We start from the raw sequence: 20,048 nt of genomic DNA, 5'->3' as shown, positions 1-20,048 counted from the left end.
TAATTAACTCTGAAGAGAGTTCTGTATTCCAAGCTTGAAACAGGCTAACTGATAGTCATTAAGGTCCATTTTTCACAGTTAGAAAATGCAAAGCCTGGCTCCTCAACCAGTCAGCTCCACTAACCTCAGCTGAGAGAAATGCTCTCAGCTCATGCAGCTTTACTGCACTGCCCAGCATAAGTACAGTTAGTCTAGCTGATGTGCACTACCTGAAAGTGAATTCCCTTTTGAAAGAAAGGGAGTAAGTTTGGAAAGCAAATATTTTGACTGACATGTTGCATGAGAGCATGCCCAATGGAAACAGAAACTGAATAATAAATATAAATATTTCTCTGCAAATAAATCACAAATTACAGAAGTTATTCTTGAGTTTTAACTCTTCTCCTGAATATATTCATTTTTAAGAGTTCCACACAGTAGCATTATAGAATAGATGCTGGATTAAAATAATAGGAAATGTGTAAATTATAATGTATATTTGGCTTATGCCTGGTAACATCACAAGACTGGAATTTGGATTATTTCAACAAATAGATTTATACATCTTCAGAATCTCAGGAACCTATTTATAGAGATGAGGACTGATTTCTAGTATTTTTTTCTCAGAAAAAAGAATTGGCATTGTTAGTAACAAAATTAAGAAGCCTTAGGACATTAAAAATTTAGATACCTCAATGACATAAAAGCAAACAAACAAACAACGCACAAAGCAGCCAGACATAAGACTTATTTTGATTTCATTGATGTTCATAGCAAACATATCAAATTTCCAAGCAGTTGTCTTCAAAGTATTTTGTTCCAGATTATAAGAATTGACATTGAAGTAATCAAAATAGATATTTAAAATTACATTAGAGTCCTTTTTTAAATTGAAATGATTAATTCAATTAATAGATCTGCATCACTTATTAATAATAAGAGTAAAAGAATTTCCTTTGATTGGAGGAAACTCAAGAATCTTGTCTCAGAGTGAATAGTATTATAACTGCAATTTAATTTCAACGTGTTATGGTTTTCCAATGCATTCATTTTTTAAATTTTTTTATGAAATTGACTTAAGCTTAACTACAATGGAGATCTTATCTGTAAGTAGGTGGCAAAAACTCTGCTCCAATAGGCAGGAAGAAATGTGCATGGCAACTCAGTAACTTTCCATTTATTCTATCTGGCAATTATCCAGAGGTTCTCGGCCTTCAAGAAATGGTGAGAGACTTTCAGAGCTGAAACATATTTCGTGCTGTTCTAGATTTCTGTGCTTAAGGAAGGACCTGGGGATTTAAATTCAGAGAAGTACAATTCAGTATGACCTGAAATGCTTAGCATCTTTTTGCTTTGATACCTGATTGTTCCAACAAGAAATGTACTGGATGCAAAAGGCTAACTAAACCAGAGTTCGAAGTTAGCATCTAGAAAAACAAAGTTTTGTTGGAATATGCACATAGTATCTATTACCTTGTAAAATGGACTGAAACACAGAGGGTTAAGCTTCAATGGAGACCCACTGTAAGCTTTGTGATTTTTTTTTCTTATGACAGGTAGACATAAAATCAATTTTCTAGAGATTTTCTAAAAGAAGAAAGAAAAGATTTTTCAGCTTGCTGTATTTAAAACCATGTATAATTAAATGTATTTAAATGTGTTATCCAACAAGAAACTGTTGACATTTTAGTCACAAGAAAATTTTAATTAACCGAAAGTCATAAGGTGCATTAAGCATTTATATCAGAATTATCAATTTGTTCCAGATTTGTTTGCAATTTGTGCTCCAACAGTATTTTCCCTTCCTGACTCTAATAGAAATCAATTAAACATATACTAGAATACAATAACATTATTATGACAATTGCACCGGAACACGAATACAGAAATAAAGTAGGGAAAATTCTGGTACTGTAGCAAAACCTATACTTGCTACTCTGATCATCCACTCTGTTTTATCAGCACCATACTTTGGAGACTCTCCTAATCTCCTCTTTGCAGTTAGTAGCTCCATCTCTGTCAGGCTTGTATCCAAAATCTGACAAAGATTAATTTCTAACAACCAAATACATAATAGCAGTACTGGCAAACAGATTGGCAGCTCTATAACTTCAACTGTTCTACTTTCTTTCCAGAACACTTTAGACTCTTCTTCACTGCATACTTCTATACCACCTAGTGTAAAAGCATCAATAACCTCCTCATAGCCAGAAAGAAAAGCAAATCTCCCTGACTTTCTTTCATCTCATTTACATGACACTGTCCTAGTACCAATCTGCTCTTATACGCTGCTTGCACCAGTATGTTAGATAGGAATGTGAAGCAGAAGGTGGGCAGGGAAAACAGTTGCAGGAAAATGATCCCTTCATTTGCCTCTTCAAGATCCAAGAGAGCTTTATTTTTTATGAGAGCGGGAGATGCTTGAAAATGCATTCTGTTCTCTGCTGTCAGCTGGACATGGTGCTGTCAAAGCTTTAGTTATGGTGGCGAAATTTTCAGAACTGTCTGTGTTGACACAGCCCTCATGTTGTCCTTGGCTAGGTGAGTCTGGCTCTCATCTCTGATGAAAGGAAATGAAGTTCCAAATCATTTATTTCACATTCAGTGAATGACAGAAAGCTGCAGTCTGCTTAAAGCTACTGACAGGCTTGGTAAGAAATTATTTTAGTATTTAAATGAGTAAGATATAGAATGCTATATGTGTACTTAATACCTAAGGAAATAAGATAGGGTTATGGTAATGTTATATAACGTAGTCTAAGTGGGGTATCTTTCTCCAAATTACTGTGTTTGTTTTTTTTTTTTCTCCTTTATTGATGCATGTTCATTTTAACTTTTTTTTTTTTTTTTTTAACAGAAGCCCACCAGTTCTGCTAAAATTTTTGTGGAGATTGATTTTTCCTAAGCCAGCTGGTTAGTGGGTGTGAGTCATGGACAGCAAGCAAAGACAAATGATAGAGCGTGATGATGATAATCTGTTGAAGTGTAAGTGAAAGAAGTTCAAATTTCTTCTCTCAGTTGCAGGTGACTTTAAGCCCCATGGCACTGTCATGTGAGTATCTGTCATGTTGGATGTATACCTTTTGTGTAAATAAACATTCACTAGCACAGATACATGGAAAAATATCATATGTGATTCAGATGAATGTTTTTGCTTTCAGATTTGCAAGCTCTTCTCACTGGTCCCTTTTAAGAACAACATGCCTTTTTGTAAAACACCAATGCTCAAAGCCTCAAATAACTGATATTCTAGTAAGAATATTGCAATATTCTAGTATAAATACTGCATATTCTTTGTAGCAGTTGCTTGATAAAGAGTATGAAGAAATGTAAAATATTACTGCAGGGAAAAAAAGAGAGAAAGAGAGAGAGGGAGAGAGAGGGGGAAAAAAAAAAAAAAAAAAAAGGAGTGAAAATAAGTCAGAAGCCTTAATTAACACTTACTGCACAAGATCTGCCAACCTGCTGTGCATAGGCAGTAAATAAAAAAAAAAAGAACTAAAGGAATAGTCCATGTTCATTTATCCGTTTAAGCTGAGCCAAACGAAGAGTTGCCGGTGCAGAGACTTAACAGAATAGCATCTTAATTGCTTATCAGGATGACAAAGGTGAGTGGCTAACTACTGCCAGTGAGAATTCAGTCTGTTCCCATAGGAATTGGACTGTTTTTCTTGGCTATACATTTTGTTTTTAACATCATTTATATATTTTTATAAGGTTATCAGGTTTCAGTTAGTAAACTGTTGAATTCAATTTATTTTTGTTTTCATGATAAAACTTTATCCTTTGAGAATTCTTTTCACAAGATTCTTCCTCTTATTTTTTTTTTTTATGATGAATGGCAGCAGGGACACTTTGTTGAATAACCTTTTCTGTTTAACAGGAATGAGGGTATACTCAGATGCTAGAGAGAGAGTTTGTTTCATTTTTCCTGCTGTAGTTCTACTGAGAAGTTAAAATTCACTAGCTGGATTATTCTCTGTTTTGATATTTTAATTATGTTTGCTGTAGCAATCTTGGCTTCTTACTCAGCCATAATGCTTTTTGAAACCAATCATTTTGGCTTGAATGACTAAAACTAAGAAAAGAGGTTTAAGATTTAATGTAGTCAGCACATTTTAAAAACTGGAATTATTATCCTTCATTAAAATCTGTTGTATTTCCTATGCTTTGAGAGAGGTGTTTCAAGTGTAATCAGAGAAGTTTCCTTACACTGCAATCTCAATTATTTCAAATCACAACTTCATGGACTGGCAAGCTGGGAACCTTTCATCTAGGATAACATGACATGGCTGGATCTTTAGAAGGTCTTCTTTCAGTATGGAATATTTTCCAGAATAACATACATCATTTTACATGCTCTGAATTCTATTGGAAGGAAATACATGAGATGTGAATATTCTGGAGCACAATCACTAAGATAACTTCATCAGCTGCTTCTTATCTTTTTGTTGTTGATTTGTGGGGATGTTTTTTCTCCTTGGTTGTTCTCATTTTAAAGGATCCATCTTTTCCTCTTCCCTAAGAGTCAACATTTGGAAGATACATCTTTTTAAATTTTTGTTATATTTCTTATCTGACAAGTGCTGATTCCAAGTGAATGAGCTGGGGTGTGGGGGATGTTACACAAGCATCTAGTGCAGTTTGGGCATTTCTGCTATCAGCCAGCTAAAATACCTTAGACTGTCATAAAATCATGCAGGACAGGTACATTAGGGAGGAAAATCTCTCACGCAGTGTCTTGAGAAACCAGAAGAGTCCATGTTTAAGTGCATAGTACAGTAATGCAGTTTGTCACAAGATGAACAGTTATAGTAATATTTACCATTTTCATGAATGTGCTACCATCATATGGTGCTAGTGAGTTAGTTAAATCTACACAGATCCCAGTGAAGGCATCTATTTACTCGCCCAATATTTTATACTGAATTTTCAGTACCAGCCAGATGCATAATCTTGCTATGCTTACTGAATCTTCTGTATTTGTATTTTGTTTCAAAACATGGTGTGTAAGTGAATTTGTGTGAAGAGCCTGAATTTGCAAATCTATAATAAATCAACAATTTCAAATAGCCTGTTCTGGATCATTTAGCAGAATTTTCATCAGCTTTCTAACATTTCTGTGCATCTAAGAGGGTTTTTGCCCATCATCTCTAAATCTGATTCTCAGTGGATACACTTCATAAAGTAAAACTTCATACATGCTTGCCATCATCTTTATTGCTGTCAGTTTTTTTCCCAAGCTGAGTTTTAGAAGACAACTGGAAAAGCAAAATTCTGCCAGATAAGGTAATATCCATTTGTATATCATGAGATGGGTGATGCAGCCTCTTTTTGATTTCTGATACCGTTTTCATCCTACTGCTACTGTTAGAACAGTATGTTAACACTTTGAGACTTTGGACTCAACATTTTGAAGAAAGCATATAAATATAAATCACACATTTGTTCAATTAATACTACGTTGTAACTCTGTAAGAAGTTATTAACAAACCAGCCTCTAAAGGCTTTGCATTTTATGAAATATATGGTCAGGAATTACTTTTTATGATATATGACTTACTGTATCATGAAAATGTTGCTGGTAAGCACTTAAGCAGGAAGGTCTTTGTAAAATGAGGCATAGCAATGTCCATGATAATTAGAAAACATAATAAACTGCAGTTCAGTGCATCTACATTTTGATCTATGATAAAAAAAGAAAAAAAGAATTGCAGAGGAAAACATTCCAAACACAGACATAAGATGCTGTTCAGAGAAACTGCATTGATGGTGGGGAGAGAGGACATAGCTACAGGGCTCACTGAAGCAATTTTAGGTCTTATTCCAAATACTCGCATCCAAAGGAGAGTAGAATGCTCAGCTGAATTGTTCCATTGTTTTTGAGGCCCCCACATATCAAGGAACTTAGACAGCTCTGGTTTTGATGCCAGCAAGGTAATAAGGAACACATTTTCCTGTTTTAATTTCCTGATTTAGTAACATTATTTCCAGCTTTGTAATCAAGGATGTCAAATTTTATATCTCTAGATTAAACTTGCATGCTTTTAACTCTAATGTTTGTTTTGTTTAAGAGTAAAGTCATGGAGACTGAGAAATTTGAGACATAAAGTAGTAGTTTGAGACAAGTGAAGGATGCACATGCAACAAGGCGTGCTGACAAACTCCCAGAAAGCTTAGATGAATGTAGGAATATCAAGATTTTTAAGTGTGTTTCCTGTTTTGCTGTGGGGGTCAACTTAAGGACAGAGTAACAGTTTACAAGGTAACACTTCCCCAGAAAGATATTGCTTAATCTGAGCAAAAAGGCACTTTGCAGCTCTTGCTGTGCCCAGATAAATTATACGCAGCCAGGTGCAGGCTGGTGCAATTGCAGTGGTCCTGGTAACTGCTGAATTGAATCTACGAAAAAAGTTATCCTAGCTTGAATTTCTTAGTGTTTGAAACCAGTAGTCAGCCAGAAATAGAGCTTTGGTGTATTTTATTTTTCATTTGCTTACATTTTGATTCTATGTTAATCCTACATCAATCAGAGTTCCAGATTTGACATTGTAAAATCCACCTTAGCAGTTTCTGAGGAAGGGAAGGTGATACATATGGATGACTTGTTGTTAGAAAACTCTTGACAATACAGGCTTTTGGTTTTCTTTTTATTGTTCTCTTCTTCTGCTGCCTCTCATCTTTTTAGTGATTTTTCTTCTTATGAAATGCACAGAAACAGTAGCCGTATTAGAGCAAAGCAGTTAATCCAAAGCCATGGATGACATCTGGTCCTGATTCTATCCAGTTCTTTGTTTTTAAAGGTTGTCTTAGTCATTTTTGTTATTTCTGTTTACATCTTCCTGTTATTGAATCTCCAATTGCATTCATTTGAAGTCATGCAATTCAGCTGAGTTCTCCCACATGTTTCTCAAGATCCTGATAATGTATTTACGGTCTGTGAGCTGGGGTTTTCCATGACAGATATTCAAGAGATCTATTGAAGTAATCTTTTTTGGCTAACCCTGCAAAGTGTTATTTTAATTCTTTAGCCTTTTTATTTTCTTTTCTTCTTTTTTTTTTTTTCCTGAGACAGTGATACAGTGTTTTAGTTCTGTATGAATGTTTTGTCCTCTGATCCCCATATTCATTTTGAGCATTTCCTCCTTTTTCTGATGTTATCACCTTTGCAAATAGTTTGAGGTTGATTTAAGATCCTCCCCACCTTTTTTAATATTTTTTTTTCCACTCAAAGCATGTTACTTTACAATTTTTTCTTTCTATGGAGAGGATGCGGTCCTGAGTGAAGCTGATGAATTTACCATAAATTGACAAACTTCTCAAGCAATTTCAGCAATGCCACAGAATCCCCCTGTCAGACGTTCACCTTAAATGAATGTTGGGATTTCTGAGCTTTGCCATTTATGCCATTCTTCTTTCTGGCTTCTCAGTCAATGGTCTTTCCTGCAGTTAGCCATACCATCAATTGGTTTGATCTTATCAGGGGACTGTACCCACTTTCTCATCCCAGTATGTCTGACCCATCTGTAAAAGAGAATGCTATTTCCTGTATGGGTTAGACAAAACTAAGGCAGGGTACAGTCATCTGTCAGTATCTTACTTCTGATTATCTTCTTTATGGCTTCAATAAGCCAGCATATCCCCCCTCCACAGCAAGCAGCAGAACCAGAGCTGAGCAGGCAGAAGCTCACTGATGAACCCTGGTACAGGAGACAAGGAGCTCAGAGAACCAAGAAGTGCTCAGGAAAAACGTTGTCTGGAGGAACAGCTCTGCCCCCTGTGTTCCTGAAGCAGCTCACTTACTGTCTCAAAGCCACAACTTTGGTGATCCAGTCTTCCTGCTGTCTCTGGCAGCAGCACATCAGCCTGTGCTACAGCTGTCCCTGCTTATTAGTATTTCTTATTTATTTATTGTAGCATGTTAACAACCAGGAGCGCAGTGAGGATCAAGGAACTGTGATGTAAAAACTATAATTAAGCAGGAAAAATACAACAGAGAAACAGGAAGTTAGTGACAGGTAGATGTAGACATACAGCAGAGCCTTATAGAGAGACAGCAGTTAGCTTCATTGGCAGGTCTCTGTCTGCCAGCAAGACGATTGTTTGTTATTTGAATTCCTGTTTTTTTCCCTGCTGGTCATATGGCAAGCGTGTTGGGCTTCCTATCAGAAATCCATCTGAAATGGGCCTGCTGCCCTGCAGTAACATGGCATTACATAGTGCTCTACAGCAGCAATGAGTTGCATTTCTCTCTGACATTTTGGGAGTTACTGTTTTCTTGACAAAAAAAATTATTCTCATTGTAATTCTCCATATTAGACAGAAACATTTACATATGCATCTCTGTTGTATATGAGCAGCTTTATATCAACAGAAAATGAACTAGAACTTCTTTATTCACAAGAAAAAAATCTCATCTATCCAGTTTACATACAATGCTTTATTATTATTATTATTATTATTATTATTATTATTATTGTTATTGTTATTATTATTATTATTATTTAAGGTAAGGTTCTTTCTTAACCAGTCCTGTGTCTGGTGAAAAGCAGAGACAAACACAATGCTGTTAGTGTTCATAGTGTTGTAAGAAGTAAGGTACTTTCACTATTACACTGGAATAATTAAAGTTACTGTCTTTCAGGGAAAAAATAATAAAAAGATTTTGTTGTTGTTGTTGTTATTTGGTTTTGGTTTTTAGAAAGATCAAAGGTAAAATAACATTAAAAAGCACTGTGTCTTATTTCAGTTCTACCATAGTCTTTTATAACCAAGTTAAGTGAAAAAAAAAGGGGGATGGGGGGGTGGAGGGGTAGGAATTAAATACAGAATTAAGTACTCAGGTACAATTTATGTGTCATTAACCTCAGATTAAATTCTATTAACAAGAAAATAAAGCTTACAGGGGACTCAGTACATTTTTAAAGGGGAAATGGAGGGCAAATAATATTTCCATAATTAAAGTATTAAATCAAGTTTGAGAGAATGATCCAAATAAAATTACCTGCACATTGCAATATGAATCAGAAGTTGTAGAAAACACCATTCAATTTAGTTACTAATTGTAAGCAATTATTACTTGAGTGATGGTGTTAAATTATGAAGTCAGATTAGAAGTAGAATATTTTAGGCACAATGTTATGGCTGGCTGACAATTTGTCCCTTACTACATGTGACAGCGCCACTGCTATACTTAGTGCAAGGCTTTGAACTTCTGTCTGCTAACTTTAAAAGGAGTTTTTAATTTTAAAACGAGTTGGTCTCAAGGCATTTTCTAAGAGTGATCCCTCACACAGAAAGTCATTTGCTACTCCTTCCCATGATTCACCGAAGGCAGACTTGTTAACCTTTCTTAGAGTTTATTAAGAGCTGCTCCTATTTCTCTGGCATATGATGAAAGGGTTAGAAAGGAATGTCTGTCAGCTGCATGTAAGGCATTCTTATTTATCAGCACTAATATTGCATTTATCCAGATTGAATGGATTTTATTCTTCATTTTTGTATCTTTCAGTGGAGTGGGGAAGCAACTGGAAAAGCAGTCAAAAAAAAAATTGGACGGAATTAAAGCAAAACAAAGAAAAAACAACAAATACATCTATATATATTTGTTTTAGCTAGAAACGTAAAATTCTTATTGCAGCTATTCAATTTACAAATTAACAAATAATTATAATATTTACTTACAAAATATTTAAAAAATAGCAAATAAAACTACATTTGCAAACAGAAACCTAATGTCTCCTCAGCAGGAGGAATACATGAGTTGATAAATATTTTCATTATTTTAAAAGATTTGTTATGTTGAAAAACAAACAAATAAAAAAAACAAGTGCATACACGTGCATATGAATGAATACGCACACAGACACGGTCTCAAAGGTACAAATAACTACAGAAGAACCATATATTTATTTTTAACTCCTGAAAATGTATCCTAAGAATTTTATGATATTGGCCCACAACATTTTAGTCCTTCCTTAAGGTAATACTCAAGAATTCTTTTTACTCAATTAAAAATGCAAAGTAGTTACCTTTCGTGATTCTAGCACTATTAAAAATAATTAAAAGAATATTAAACTGATGCAAAAGGAATTAAAGGATATCCTGGTTTCTGACGGAATTTCTTGAACTGTAATACTGTCTTGTAACAAAAAAGACAGCAAACAATTCTCTTTTACCATATATGAAAAGTGTTGAGCAATATTCAGTTTTTACTGTATCACGTATCTGCACATATTGTAACATACTGAAAATAGGATACTCACAAGAAATCTTCCATTTCTCTAATAGATATTTTTCCACCTTTAACTAATTAAAAGGGGTAAAAGTCTTAAATATTAAAGTTGAGAAGAATTTTTGATAGATAGGAAAATTGAAATAAAATCTTTTGTGGGGTGGGGGAAAAACATGTTCATACACTTCAGTCAAAATGAGATTTAATTTAACATTAAAGAAATGAAAATATTAGTACTAGGACACCCTAGATGTACTTATTAAGCAAAATATTTTTCTTTTTCTTTTGGAAAAGTCATTTTTATTAGTAAATTAATTAATTCTATCAATTTTGATTTTTTTCCAAATATTTTTTTCAATATTTTTTCCAATAATCCATTATTAGTCCCTGAGCAAAAGAGAGTAGAAATATGCAATCTTTGCAATGCTGGATATTTCTTTTCCCAAAAGAAAAAAAAAAAAAAAAAAAAAAAGCCATCTGACAGATTCAAGGGAAAAATGTTATATCAGAGAAGTTTGATATCTGTACTTTATTCATAAATTTGAATTTACTTATTTCACAGAATAGCTGCTAGGTAGCTGGCTTTGTTCCAATGCTTGGAAAACCAAGCATTATGGGTGAATGCACGTTGATAGACCTCTTCAAATTTTATAATGATGAAGGCACAAAAAGGAGAAATTTTAGACTTAATCTCCATTAAAAATTTGCTTTTTAATCAGTCATATTACTACGCTGTTTTCCATACTCAAAGTTGTACAAGGATTAGGATTTCCCTCTCAGTTTCTTATGTATGTGAATTTTTGACATTTTTTTCTATATCCATCTTCGGAAGAAAAGGGTTAACTATTGCAAAAGAGTAGAATTCTAAGTGGGAATCTTTGGCATTATCCTTGAAATTGTGGATTAAAAATTAAATAATAATTTGGTTCCAGCATTAAGCATTCAAATTATTATATTGATTGACTCAACCAAATTATCTAATTAGAATTTATATCCAACCAGATAGCAATCTTCTTAAAAATTATAAAGATGGATTATTTTTATAATTAATGTGATGTTTTAATTTTAATTCTATATTGAGTCCACCTTGATTAATTTAATTCTGATATGATTTTGTTCTGACAGTCCTAGTGAAGCTTAGATTTGAGGAGGAATTTTTGCAAGACAGAAAAGAAAAATAAAACTGAAAGGAGGAAAAAGGAAAAAAGGAACTATTTCTTAGAATGATCAGTATAGGTCCATAACTGTGCAGAAAGTGGGAAGATACCAGGTGAATGAATTAAAAAGCTAATCAATTTCTCCAAATTAGTTTTGGTCTCACACACCCAACTCCTGCAGTGCAACAGGGTGATGTGAAATCAGCACAAAAATGTTGGAGTAGAATTAGGTTTTGTTCACTTAGACATGTTAACAATTTACAACTTGTTTACTGATTTGTGTTAGTCTACTGTGGCATCCTAATGCCAGCTGCTGATCCTCTTTAATCTATAATTTAAATCATTCTTATTCTTCGGTTCTGCATCACAAAGTCTCTGTCCCACTCTGCTGTTTCTGGGTTTTTTGTTACTTTGTTTTGTTTGTCTGTGTGCATATGTTTGTTTGTTTGTTTGTTTTCTACCTGACTTGAAGAGTTTGATGAGAGAAAGCTAATGAAAATGCCCACTAACAAGCATGATGGATGTCCTCAACACTTTTACAGGATTGTCATTACTTCATATTGATAATATATATCCAAACAGATCCAAGAACTTTTCTCTAATTCAAGCAGGTTTATATTTTTAGTATACTACTGTTCAAACCAGACTTTGGCTCTAGATTTCCCTTATAAAATGTTGCTCTTAAATCTTGAAGGCATCTATCCTGTTTTGAACTTGAGGTGTTTTAAGGCTTTTGATTTAATACAGGTTACAAACCACCTTAGGAAGTCTGCAGGAAACTAAATCATCCCCTTGATAGTCTTGCAACAGGAACAAATTCTTGAGCCCCTCTCTGTCATTTCCCCTAATCCCTTAGACTTTTCATGATTTCTTGATCCATCTTTAACTCCTTGAGTATTGAACTATGAAGTTTTTATAAGGGGTATTGATTTAACCTTTTGGCAGTCCACTCTTTAACCTCATGTGGAGGATTTCACTAACTCCAAGGTTTCATTTGAATTGACATCTTCCTTGACATCTGACATGACTGCCAGGACTTTGTACATTTAATTGCTCAAACGCTCAACAGAGAAGAACAGAAATGACCCCTCAGACTTCAGTGGAACAATAATAATTTAAATCATCTTGCAAACCTGGAGTTATGTAGGTATTTTGAGACATTTCACTTTATCTGCTTCATATGTTAGATTTCGGACAAGCTCAATTTACATGCATTCTTACCAAGCTCATACATAATTTTTTAGTTCAGTACTATCCTAATAAATAATAAAATGGAAACATTTTCTCCCTCAGTCAGCACCAACCTTTACAGTTTTGGATGACCTCAAAAACTAATTCTGTCCTTTGCTTTATACATACCACATTCACACCCCCATGGCCTCCTCATTTGATGTAAGGCAGCCAACAGATCTCAGGTGAGACGATACTCTGGGATGTTCTCCAATTTTGACTCACTCTCAGTGGAATTTTTTCAAGGGCATTCTTACGTCCTCAGATCCCAAAGGAAATAAAAGACTGCTATATAACTTCCCTTTGAGCCTTTGAAACTCCACTTTTAAAATAATGTTCCAGAAAAGAAGAAATTAATATTTCTAAGCTTTCACCTCAACCAATGAGATCTGCCTAGTCTTCAGGTGAAAGTTTCACAAAGAAAAGCACCGTGCACTTCTTCTGACTTTATCCATTAGAGAATATGAGAAAATTTTGGATGCGAAATCAAGAAACTTCTATCTGATGATTTTCAAAACTTTAGTGTCATCAGATGAGATTTGAACAAGGCTTTAATCGTTATAATATCACAAACATTGCCTAATATGTCACGTTATATTTTCCTATCATATCTTGTTTGATATACTCAACAATTTCAAATGCTCCATTGAATTTCACGTATTCAGCTCAGCAATCTTTGTTAATATTATTATATAGATTTTCTTAAGGCTTCCAAATACTTCATTTGCTTAGCTTTCTTTTTTCTTCTTTTCCCTTCACTGTACTGGTAATTAGTATTTCTTAGGAAAGAGTAATGTGGTTATTTAGATGGTGTTTTGGAATCTGGGATAATAAAGTTCTACCAGTAATTTGGGATTTGTGGTAAATTAACAAGAATGATGTTGAAAATTAATTGTGGTAATTCCAAAGACTGAAAAATATAATTAGAATTTACCAGTTATCATCTCATATCACTCATTAGGATTGACAAAGGATTTTAAATAATGTTCTTACTGTAAGTTGAAAAAGTTAGCATGTTTATCATGAAAACCTTTCATTTCAATTCAGATATATTGGTCTATATCAAACCTAGAAGGATCAGCCAAAATGACCAAAGGAAACTGTGAGAGGAGTCATCTGACAAACTTTAAAAGTTCGAGTGATAACTCTCACTTAAGAAATCTAAACGTAGCAATAACTTGGACTCCTATGGTTTGAAAAACCCTGAATTAAATCTGAGTTAGTCTTCCACAGACATCCTATGACAGTGAGATTAAATAAGGTCCAGGGATTTCTATGTCATGAAATACTTAGCCTATTCCAACATAAACTTTTGTTTCCCTTACATACTACAGAACATATGCCCGTTGGGTGTGCAATATCTGCTCATGTAGTATACATCCAGAGATGTGAATCTCCATTTAATTTTGCCAGTACACTAATGAGAGAAGGTCTCTTTAAAGGACTGGTGTGAAAAATACTTGCAAGAGACCAAAAGTTTCCTTCTTTTCTCCTTTACTCACATGTAATTTTCTCTGTTTAGTTTCATGGTTTTTTTTGTTTGTTTGTTTTTTGTTTGTTTGTTTATCTTCCCAGTATCCCTTCTTGAATGTCGGTATCCTGTTTTGATTTTTTTCTTTTTCCTTTCCTGGATTTCTAATTTGTTGTGAGGTATTCATGACAATGCTGACCGGGAAAGGCTTGGTCTAGTAGCCTACTGTTACAAAACAAGTCTCTTAAATCTCTACAGGTATAGTGAAATATCCTCAAGACCATTAGATTTGCTTCTTCAGTGTCCTCATGCCCTGTTCTTGTTCAGTTCTTGGACTCTATGAGAAAAACTATGGTGACTCTGAGGAGATCTGTACCAAGAACATTAAGACTGATATGAAGTATGAATGGAAATGTGCATGTGTAAACACCAGAAGAAACAGTACAATGAGGGTTAAGAGAGCTGCATGTATGACTAACAAAAAACACCTTTCACAGCAATAAAATTGAAAAGTGTATTTTTTTACTAAGGCTAGAAAGCCTGCACTCTGTAAGACCACAGCACAGACAACTTGTTGGCAGAAGGCACTGCCCTGTGACAACAGAGGTATGAAAACAAAGTTACAATACATCAAACACACTGTATTTCTCCATGTCATTATTTCTCCTGTTTGCCCAAATGGAAGGCAGGCTGTAACTGTAAAGATATGTGTATTCCAAACAAGTAAAAACAGACAGTGTGGTAACCTTGCCTAATATTTATGGAGGCTTAGATAAGTAAAATTCTGATGTCAAAGAATCACATAAGTTATTGTAGGTATCTAAAGGGTAATAAAAAGACCAAATTAGTTTGTCATCACTAATGAAAACTGCTAAAAGAACTGCGGTTAAGCCTCGGTAGCTGCCATATAAGTGGCCCTGGCCAGATTTCCTGAACACCCAGCTTTGTGTTTTTGAAGGCTGGAGTGTGAGCACTAGTGAATGAAATCTCCTTGAAATGCTGTGAAACAAACATCACATCCTCCTCTCTTCAACTTTCATAATGAGGTTTGTAACATTCATTTCCCATGCAACAGGCTCCCAGGAAGGGAAAGGGAGAATGTGTACATCAGCCAGACAGATGAATAAGTAAAAATCATAATTTAAAAATACTATGTGGATAGAGCATACGCAGCTCTTTCCAAGACTCCTCCCTAAATCTTCTATGATTTAGCATCAAAAACTGGTTAGTGTTTCCTTAGTTTCAGACCAGGACTTCTTACATGAATAATAAACACAAAGCATTGCAATCATTTTTATCTATGCTCTTTGGGTTAGTTATATCTGAGTGAATTTTTCTCAAGGTCAACTCTAGTAAAAATTATGGAGAAAGATCTACCAGGGCAGACTTTTTCTTTAAAAACAGTCAAACATTCTTCAATTGTATTACAAACACCTGTTTTAAAAATCAGATTCTATTATGAGGACTAGAAAAATGTGCACATACTACTAAATGAAAGTGCCTAAGAATTTTAGGTATCTGAAAAGTTAGACAGAAAATAAGTGACATTTCTGAAGATCTCAATTGATGCATAAATTTCCATCCACTACATTCTCTATTTCCCATAACATCTGAATTTCTCGTTAAGCTTTTTTTTTTTTTTTTTTTAAGATAAATTCCTTACTTCAGATATTTTGTTTATTTGTTTCAGTGACACACCTTTCTCTTTTGCACTATTAATGTGTCTTGATATCATGGACTTCTACTATTCTGATTTAAATCATAAAAATCAGAACTCAAATCAAATCCGTGGTCTCAACAATGACATTTGAAAAGTGTGCTTTAAGCAAGATTCATTTCTACACAGAATTAATTCCTGGTAATTTCTCTAAGTTTTTACATTTGTTTTTTAGATTCATGTGTGTTTAATTGCTAAAAGTGTTTCAGGGACTTTCATTTGTTTTATTCCTTTTTACTTTCCTCAAAGATTGTATGTATAATATAGAAATAAAATCTTAACAGGAAATTGGGTGCCCTATAGATTCTACTTTTTAAAAAACAAATTGGCAAAAAAACAGTGTGCAATTTCAGGTAATTACTTGTAATCCTTAGTAATCCTCCACAGACAGCATGAACTGGCAGTCATTAGTATGCTTTGAGCCTTTTATTTTGCATACACACCAGGATATGTAGAATATCAGTGTCCTTTCTGACTTTCCCACTAAAATATGGTAAATAAGATAAAATCAAAGCAAAGAACTATTCAACTTCAAAACTAGGAGAGAAAATGAACATGAAGCAATATTTTTTTTCTTCTCAAATACTTACACAGAAAGAAAATACATTAATCACTTTGGAGAGATTTTCTTTCCTATTTGAAACTCTATCAATAATTGGGTGTTCTGTGTTCTTACATTTCTGAGAGAAACAAATTCAGGCCAATATAACTGATTCAGTTTGAGATTTAGTTTTTTGCTTTTCTTGAAAATAATAATAATAATAAAAAGACAATCAAGAGAAAACTATCTGTGGAACTGACTTTTCCACTATTTTAATGTAGGTAACGCACACACACACACACGCAAAAAGAATTAGTACAAATTTCAGCATTCATTTCTTTATGCCACCTATCACAAAACTTGTCGATCAGGCATTCTACTGGAAAAGGGAATAGAGAGTAGGTGGTTGCTAGGTTCTGAATTTATAAGCATTCAGTTTTTGCAGATTAGAACATCTTCACATTTTGGTCTGATTGATAACTTGCAGACATTTTGCTGAGACGGGAAAGTATTCTGGTGAGAATTCTGTTCTTAGTCAGAGAGCTTGACTGTAGCTTGTCCCTTTCATTAAATTTCCTGAAGTTTGGTTTGAAATTGAATTAAAATCTGGTTTGAATTTTTTGAATTATACCTGGATCCAAATACACCTCCTGGCAGATGAGAATCAGAGCACATTTTGGGAACTGCTGGAATACTTTCTGATATTTCTGAATACTTCATTTATTTCAGCTGAAAGTATTTGCTACATTTAATTTGAATTTGTGAGTAGTTTCAGCTACCAGGAAAAAGAGAACAAAATCTTCCCCAAGAACAAAATTAACGATATGAAATTGAATCTTGACTCAATAATAATGTGCTGTGTAGTCAAGGAAACCAAAATTTACTAACAAGAAATGAAAACCTTTTTCAAAGGCTTACTCTGTCTATGGCAGCAGGGTTGGACTGGATGATCTTTAAGGTCCCTTCCAAGCTAAGTCATTCTATGACCCATTCTATAACTCCATAAAAGCTTGAGCTGCAGAGACCTGCCAAATTTTTACACCATTAAGTAGTCAGATTAGTCCTCATCATAATTTTGGCTTGAGCAAATCAATAGTCTCCCAGGCACTTTCTAAGCAGGGCAGGAAGTCAGTATGGAGGCTGAGCAACCCTTTACAGAAAGGGTAGTTAAACACTGGAATAGGCTCCCCAGGGAGGTGGTTGAGTCACCATCCCTGGATGTGTTTAAAGATCATTTGGATGCGGTGCTCAGGGACATAATTTAGCAGAGGGATTTTAGAATTAGGGTAATATGGCTGGGTTGTAGTTGGCCTCAAATGTATGATTCTATGACTCTATGATTCTATGACTCTATGATTCTATGATTCTATGATTCTATGATTCTATTATTCTATTATTCTATTATTCTATTATTCTATTATTCTATTATTCTATTATTCTATTATTTTATTTTTCTATTATTCTATATTTCCAGTTATTACTTTGAATTCAGATGCTATATGATGAAGTATATGAAAATTTATTATTTATTATATATATGAAAAAAAAATTATAACTCTGTGCACACAGATGTCAAGAATGTGCCAGATTGATTTCAGAGTGTAAGTGAAGAATTTACTGGATATACCTAAAGAAATTGCTTCAGTTTAAAACATCTGCACGTGTTCAGTGCCCACATAGTGTTTTCAGAATATGATTCAGCTGTTCAAGCACTAGACAGTTTCCGGCATGTTCATTCATATTTCTGCTTAAGACTTTGGAGAGAGCAGAAAAACAAGAGGATTTACGTTTACTTACTTGAAACTTCAAGTTACTATCTAGAAACATGATAATGAAATCTGGTGCATTGTGCATAACTGTCATTGACTTTAGTAGGATCAAGATTTCTCTCTTTCAAGTACTGCAATTGTTACTGCACAATTATGCTGAACTGCATGTAGCTCCAACATCATCAGGTTTTAGATTATGTTGGCATAAACAAATGGTGATTAGAGTAGAGGAATTATATAGAAAGGATGTTTTGAGAATGCTACTGGACAAGCAGAGAACATAGGTGTAGAGCAAAAAATATATATGCAGATAGAGATGAGATGACTAATCACTTTGAGCCACTTCAGAGTAACTTATTTTAGCCCAAAGAAGAGGAGAAACAGTTATGGTGTGCCACCTCTTTACTTACAGTTTTTGAACGGATTGTATAAAGCATAGTGGGAAACAGAATGTTATTTTAAGAAATGCATATGAACCAATTAATAAGAAACTATAAAATATGAAAACTAAACTGATACTCAAAGGGGTAGTAATACAATATGACCACGCATAACTGTGTCACATGGTATTACCTCAGTATATCAAAGAGTTTCTTATGATGTATCAAGAAAAAAAAATTCTTAAAAATGGAGGATATTCAGGGTCATTTGATAGCAGTGAAGTTATATATAGAGCTGTATATTTTCTATATGTATTTACAATTTTGGCTAATTCTCAGTTTTTTTGACATGAACATTTAACAAGACCTTTGAGCGTGTTAAAGCAATTTGAATATGAGGTATGATTTAATAAGATGTAGTTATTAGAGTAAAATATTCCAGTACACTTTTATATATCATTTGCATTTCAGAAAATATCTAATTAAAGCATGTTCAAAGATTATAATACTAATTTCAATACTTGCAATGTATTGTAGTTCAATATTATTATACAGAACATTCCATAAATCCAACTTGTATTTATTTCTTATTTCAGATTTTCTTTCTTATTTCAAAGTATACATGCTGCCTTTAGCAACTTTTTAGATCTACTGAAAATATATATATATTTTTTTATCAACAGCTGTAGTCAAGTTCCAAACTGAAGTGAGTCAGTTCTTTTCACAGACATGTAATAAACAACAGCAACAGAACTGCTTTTGTAATGTTTGATCACGGCAATAGACTAAAAAGCAAAAGTTTACCTAATTTTCATACAAAGATTATTTTTCCCCTTGGACATTTATTCTATTTTCAACGAAATTATGCAATAGGAATGTGGTAGCAAAATGTATATCACAGTATCACAGTCTTGTGCGGGTTGGAAGGGCCCTTAGAGATCATCGAGTCCAACCCCCGGGATTTGAGCCCCTGTGTAACAGAGCGGCACTTCTACCACTTGCGCCACAGGGGGGATTCGAACCTGGGCCTACGGTGTTGCAACATGGCATTCCTACCACTGGGCCACCGGGGCACCAGGGCATTTAGATCAAATAAAATAAAAACCTCCAGAACTAGACAGTGACAGATTAAGCAAGGGAAACATGACTGAGACCAAAACAAAAGATGGAATACACTTATACTTCACGAAAGGAAAATAACAAATTTCACTAGAGAAAAGTGTATATATTAAAAATGTAACAGAGATTACAGCACATAAAATTAAAGGAGTTCTTAGAATTTTATATCATGCTTTCATTTTCACTTTCATTTTCTTCATGATAAATTGAAAGTGCTGGAAATTGAACTTAAATTGTATGTATTCTCATATAATGTCAGTTTGTATAATTACGCAAAATTGAATGTGCTCAAACAACTATGAGTTTCTTGTCTCAAATCACTGAATAACATAACAAGAAGAAAAAAATGAAGCAGTAAAGATGCTATTTAAAAAGAAGAAAACAGTAGACTAATTTACTAACCTTTCATCCGAGGTAGTACTTTTTTAAGCTGCTAGGTAATGTAAAAAAT

At 34.0% G+C, this 20,048-nt stretch overlaps 1 long non-coding RNA gene across 1 annotated transcript in view; it reads left to right on the top strand.

The window, feature by feature from the left end:
* Positions 1-3,401: 3,401 nt before the first annotated feature.
* Positions 3,402-20,048, top strand: part of LOC107311942 (uncharacterized) — a 76,250-nt gene continuing 59,603 nt past the window's right edge. The window contains exon 1 of the long non-coding RNA XR_001554315.3: positions 3,402-3,587. This is a non-coding gene — a long non-coding RNA (uncharacterized LOC107311942). The remainder of the gene's footprint in view (positions 3,588-20,048) is intronic.

This window comes from Coturnix japonica, chromosome 3 (genome assembly GCF_054131305.1).
Source record: "Coturnix japonica strain WE chromosome 3, WE-NBRP24, whole genome shotgun sequence".
Lineage (NCBI taxonomy): Eukaryota > Metazoa > Chordata > Aves > Galliformes > Phasianidae > Coturnix > Coturnix japonica.
Note: the sequence above shows the minus strand (reverse complement) of the source record. Positions and strands in the feature narration are given on the sequence as shown.